Source organism: Bidens hawaiensis, unplaced genomic scaffold (assembly GCF_021521415.1).
Source record: "Bidens hawaiensis isolate Kalapana, Puna unplaced genomic scaffold, B.hawaiensis_p1.1 tig00039027_1, whole genome shotgun sequence".
NCBI classification, from domain to species: Eukaryota; Viridiplantae; Streptophyta; class Magnoliopsida; order Asterales; family Asteraceae; genus Bidens; species Bidens hawaiensis.
In genome coordinates this window covers 168,437-175,045 of record NW_027496858.1, presented here as the reverse complement: position 1 = coordinate 175,045, position 6,609 = coordinate 168,437, and the positions used below count along the sequence as shown (strand labels likewise).

The following is a 6,609-nucleotide window of genomic DNA, read 5'->3' as shown; positions in this document are numbered from 1 at the left end:
ATTTATATATCTATACAGTTATCAATAATATACATTTTTTTATATGTCTTGTATCATTCATGACGATTTCGTATATTCATCATTTAAAACAACATAACCGATTCGATCGCGTAATAAATATATTTTGAAATCATATATTTAGTTTATTACAAAGTATTCCCTAAAATTCCGTAACATGTACTTTAACTATACATTCCTTTGTAATCCTTCTGTTAAAAATATGAAGTATTTTTATTATTTTCAATTTATATCCAAAAGTAAGATAGTGTTTATGTGTTGTTTTTTTATGTTTTGCATATGGGATTATTTGGTGATTTATGGGCAAGTGAGAGAGTTATGGGCTTGTAGTGTTCGAGGGCTTATGGAAAGTGTTTGTGGGCTTATGGAAATATATACGCAGATTTGGCTTTATCATCTTGTTCATCACACTCTCTATCAGGAAACGTCTCAATCACCATTGTGTCAGATCTCGACCAGCCTGTGATATGTCAAAGTTTTCAAGAGTAATATACATCACAACTATCATCATTCGTTAACTATCGGGTTCGTTTGGTTCAGTTTTTTGTTTATTCAAACTCTTGTATTGTTCTTTGGTTAAACAATTGTGATTTGGATTTAATAAGATATGATTCCATGTTTGTGACATGGTATCAAAGCCTAGGTTGTTGATTTACCAATATGTATTGGTTCTGGTTTAATTGTGAATTAGGGTTCATTGCATGAGGAATCCCTAAGTCTTCAATTGCATTCTGTTTTGAAATTGTTATTCTAAAATCATCGGGTTGGTATTCTAATCGAAAACTGTTCTTGTTGATGACTGATTTTTTTGTTTCTTCATTTTGATTATTCCGCTGCATCTTGTTTTGGCTTCTGTTGATAATTCGACCAAGATCAATTTGTATGTTGCTTTCTCTACACATCCCGCTCATTTTTCTGGATCGACTGCGTAAAACCACCAGTCACTTCATCTTCTTCACCATATCCCCAATTCTAGGGTTTCAGCCACTCCACCAGAAGCCCAACATCTTCAAGATTTTAAGGTATTAAGATCAGTCCTGCAGTTCTTTTCATTATCATAATCTTGGCTGTCTTGTTTTTCATATCTGCTTTGCTCCATTTGCTTGTGAGAGTATTGAACAAATACCACTCATCGTCAAATTTCACTCGATATAGTCGGTACCCGACCGGTCCCACTTCCGATATGCTTCAAAGACAGCTTCAACAGCTGTTTCATTTGCATGATTCCGGTTTAGATCAAGCGTTTATCGACTCGTTGTTTTTATAGGCAAAAGAGTCATTTGATTGTGCGGTTTGTTTATCCGAGTTTGTTGAGTCGGATGAGTTAAGATTGCTTCCCACTTGCAGCCATGCTTTTCATATAAGCTGTATAGATACATGGCTTCAGTCGAATTCAACGTGTCCTCTTTGTAGAAACACCCTTTTTAACCCTGGGATTTCATTAGATAATCCAATTTTTGAGTTTGATGATATGTGGGAAGAAAATGAGGACGATGGACAGAAGATTGTTGAACATGAACAAATGATTGCTGAAAAAGGTGTTTATTTGGTTAGACTTGGTGAATTTAGAAGATTAACTGAAGGTGAAAAGGAAACTGGGGAGACTAGTAGTATAAAGTTGGATGCAAGAAGGTGTTATTCAATGGGTTCATACGAGTATGTGGTTGGGAATGCGCGCCTCAAGCTGGCGTTAAAAAATAAAAGAAACCGTTTGGAAGGAAAGATTGAAGAAGGCGAAGAAGGGGATGAAAGTTTAAAAGTTAATGATGATATGGAAGGAAAGAAGATCAGTATTGGGGCTAAAACCAATAGTTACTCGGTTTCCAAGATATGGCTATGGTCTAAAAAGGGGAAATTTACAAGTTCTGATGAGAATCAAATGCATAATCCATCTTCGGTTGACATGAAATTACCTTGGATGAGCAGAAGGCAAGGTACATGAAAGAGTTTGGTTCTTTTTAATGTTATTCATTATAATTTTTCTTACTGATTAGTCTCTTTTTATAATAATACTATCTCGTCGTTTTGAAAAAAAAAATAGTAAAACATTATAGATTTGAAGCAAACTATTCATCCATAGAGGTGTATTTTTTGTGAGGTTTTCAATATCAAATATTTTTATTATGTTTGTTGGAGATGGTTTTATTTTTTGTCATCTGGAAATATCAAATGTTTTCTCAGGAATATATTTTCATAATAAAAATGAGAAGTGTGTATTGAGTGTCTTTAATATATCATTCAATGTGATTAATGTCATCTAGAAGTGTGGTGGTATTGTGGTTGTTTTACTCGTATGTTAAAAATATATTTTTTATGGTCTTGTGTGATATTTTTCCAAATATGGGTGTAAAAGCTTGATTTGCTGCAAAATTTCTTTTATTTTTAACAAGAATTGTTAATAGTTTTTTATGTTTGTTATCTGGAGCGTGAATTTATCATGTTAGTTTAGTTTGCAATTTTTATGAACCCAATTATATGTTTTATGGTATTATCATTCTGTCGGTATGACATATTGTTCGAATCTCGTTTTTTTTGTTCAAGGTTATTTGTAGTACTAATATTAGGTGTTAAACTGATTCGAATGTGTGTCTTGAATCGTGTGATTTAATCGTCTTGAAATATGTTCACACGGCTATCAGTTTTGACCATTTGTTTAATGTTCAAACTTGAAATTTGATGGAGTCGTGATTTCTTTGACTCGTATGTTTTGTCTATAATCTTGTTGACTGGTTAGTCGAATCGTGTGGTTCATATATCTTAACCAGTTATATCTTCAAGATTGTTCTTGATTCTTGACGGCCTTGTTTATCTGGCATGAGATGTTTTCTATTGTAAAATCATGTGATTTTTTTACAATAAGAAGTTTTATTTGGCTGTAAAATTGTTGTCTGATTAAGGGTCGTGCGATTCTTATTTTTTATCAGACTTGTTCCTACTTGTTCCTGAATCTTGTGATTCGGTATTTTTTGTGAGGTTGTAAAAGTTTTTGCTTGATTCAAATTAGTCTTTATGTTCTTTACAAGTTTTATATACTTCTTGTAAAGTTGTAAAAGTTTTTTTTATCAAATCAAATTAGTCTTTATGTTCCTCACAAGTCTTTCAGGCTTGGTTCTGAAGTCTAAAAGTCATGTGACTTTTCTCTTATAAAATTTTTTTAGAAGTCGTGTGACTTTTATCTTGGATCTGATGATCTTATTAATCTTGTGATCCATCTTATATGTGAAGTTGTAAAAGTTTTTTGGTTCTTGGATCGTTTGGCTGGGAACTACTTGGAGTTGGATTGCATGGATTGTCCGTGCTTAGGCCTCATGCATCCTCCCCACGTACTCATTCTTGGATCTTATTTTTTATTTTTTTTGTTGTTGGTTCAAACTGGTTTGTCAAACTGGTTTGTTTTTTTTTGAAGTTGTGTTGAAGAAATAATTAAAATTCTATGAATATTATGTTTTCAAAGGTGATGGTTCTTTGTAGTGTGTTTTTTTGTTGGCTGCATCAAAATTTCGATTTTTTAAAATTTTATTAAGTAGATTTTTTTTCTATACTGGTTTCGTAACTTTCTTGTAAGTCCAAGTTTATTTATTATGTTTTTATCTTAATTAGCTATTTTTAATTCTATCACAATAGAAAGAAGTAGTCTCAAATGCTTTTGTTGTTCAAGAGAGTAAAATGATTTTTTTATTAATTAAAGGGTTTTTTTTGGATTCTGGTTTGTTTTGAAAAAAAAAAATTGTTTTTTTTTTGTTTTGTTAAGGATTGTTTGAAGAAAGAAAAAGGTTGATTCAAAAATTTAGTAGTGTGTGTTCTTATCAACATGTTTGTGAATCAACATTGTTTTTAAAAACTGGTTTTGTTTGATAAGTTTGTATAATTGGATATCAAATTGAGGGGGAGTGTTAAAAGTATGAAGTATTTTTATTATTTTCAATTTATATCCAAAAGTAAGATTGTGTTTATGTGTTGTTTTTTTTATGTTTTGCATATGGGATTATTTGGTGAGTTATGGGCTTGGATGCAAGTGAGGGAGTTATGGGCTTGTAGTGTTCGTGGGCTTATGGAAAGTGTTTGTGGGCTTATAGAAAAATATACGCAAATTTTATGAGTTATCATTTAGTCGGGCTTTATCATCTTCTTCATCACACTCTCGATCAGGAGACGTCTCAATCACCATTGTGTCAGATCTCGACCAGCCTGTGTTATGTCAAAGTCTTCAGGAGTAATATACATCACAACTATCATCAATCGTTAACTATCGGGTTTGTTTGGTTTAGTTTTTTGTTTATTCGAACTCTTGTATTGTTCTTTGGTTAAACAATTGTGATTTGGATTTAATAAGATAAGATTCCATGTTTGTGACATAACCGACATTTTTTAACGTTTTAACTCGAAATAGTTTCCCAATATATATATATGCAAAAATATTTATTTAGACACTAGAAGTTATATTTTCCAAATAACGGAGTTATTAAACCAACAGATCACGAGTTATTTGGTTATTTTATATTTTCAACGTACATTTCTAATTTCATATCTTTTAGCCTGCTCACTTAGCAATATTCAAATCACATTTGACACGCTTTTAACGCGTAGTTTATAACTCGTTCAATTCTTTAACGGAAACTCACATTTATTAAGTTTAAGCATGTATATACTTTAGTATCATTAAACATGCTAATGCGCATCTTGATATTTGGGTGTTAGAGCTAGCATAAACATAACTTTATAAAAAAATATAAAGATTGTTTAGAGATGAGTTTAGCTCACTTAGTTCTAGGATTATGACTTGGGATTAACGAGACAAAAAAACAAAAGGCTTATGCTTAGCTAGCTCCACTTCGTGAGGCTCGTTCAAATCCATGCTTTATCCTGGAAACCGGTAACGGGCTCGATATGTACGTGAAGGTTCGCGAAGGAGTGTTTCGGGTCGTGTTCGGGCCTAATAACAGACCGTACAGGTGTATCGAGTCGGGTTTGAAGCCACAACCTGGTGGTACATGGGTACCGGTGGTGAGGTATCTAGGGAGAAGAGGCAACGGTTAATTTGTACGTGTGCGTTGTAGAGTAGAAGAGAGAGTGAGAGAGAGAGAGAGAGCATAGAGAGGAGGGAGGTGGCGTTGATGATGGTGGTTCCGAGGTGGTGTCGGAGCTGGACCTGGGAAGTTGGCAGGGTATTTCGGGTAGCGGCGTGTGACGTGGTGGTTCATGGATGGTTGGCGGTGGTGACGGAGGTGACCAATGGTGGTGAGGGCTTGGCGATAGTGTATTGCGGTGGTGTTACTGTGCATTACGGGGCCGCGAAGAAAGACAGGGAGAGTTAGCGGCTGCGGAGATGGAGCGAGAGAATGACAGGAAGGTGATTCGATGGTGTTTTGGGTGATGAAAGGTGGTGGCGGAGGTGGTCCGTATGGTGGCTGATGGGAGGTGGTAGGATGGTGGAGAAGCATACCGGCCATGAGTTGGAGCTGGTGGTGGTTTGCGTGACGGGTTGCAAACAAAGAGCAGAAAGAGATTTTAAGTTGTAGTGAAATTTGTGTGTCTCTTGTTTTGGTTTTGGTTTTGGTTTTGGTTTAGGAGAAGTAGCTAGACATCATGCATGTAAGAAAGAGGGGGGGGGGGGGGGGGTGTTTGGTTCGGACAGTTAGGGAAAGGTCAACAAAGTATGAGGTGAAATATGGTGACAGGTGATGGGTTAGATGTGAATGAAGATATCTTTCCTGACTTTGGTGTTGTATTTGTTAGGATATTTTGACTTACTACTAAACATATTAGTTTATGTTAATTGGGACTAAAAACAATAAGGTTAGATTAGATGATTTGGATGACGATGATTCACAGAAATTAGATATTAGTTTGCGAGGGTTCACTTCCGTTATTCGTGAGAAGTATTCGTTTGTTCATATATTTATAATGTTTTGTAACAGTAGGCTCCCAATTATATATAATAAGCGGTCAAAGAATCGTTTCGTATTCGTTGCAAATATTTTATAAAAATAATTATAAAATATAATCCTAGACCACCTAATTCAAACCTTATAGGTACATTTAATATATATTCAAGTCTTTCAAAAGTTATCACCAACGCACGTTATCGTCTATATAAATTGCGTAAGTTTAATTAATTCAAATTGAAAATAAATAATCCCAACTTTTGTGGATTGGCCGATAATAATCCCAATTTTAAAAATCACTACCAACGGTCCCAACTTTCTACTATTTTTGTCTCAATAGTCCTCCGTTAAAAAACACTTAACGCCGTTATGTTTTTTCCCATGTTTTAGGGCTTTTGATCGGAAGAACGATACGATTTGAAACTTGGGAAAAAACATAATAGTTTTGAGATAAGTTTTACATCGGTCGAATCGTATCGTTCTTCCGATCAAAAGCTCTAAAACATCGGTTTGAAACTTGGGAAAAAACATAACGGCGTTAAGTGTTTTTTAACGGAGGACCATTGAGACAAAAATAGTTGAAAGTTGGGACCGCTGGTAGTGATTTTTAAAGTTGGGATTATTATCGACCAATACACAAAAGTTGAGATTATTTATTTTTCAATTTGCCATTTTCAAATGATTTTTATAAAACTAATATAATTTA

The 6,609-nt window shown here is 34.2% G+C and overlaps 1 pseudogene; it reads left to right on the top strand.

The window, feature by feature from the left end:
• Window positions 1–1,053: 1,053 nt before the first annotated feature.
• LOC143590872 (RING-H2 finger protein ATL46 pseudogene) lies at window positions 1,054–2,040 on the top strand (annotated as a pseudogene).
• The last annotated feature ends 4,569 nt before the right edge of the window (window positions 2,041–6,609 follow it).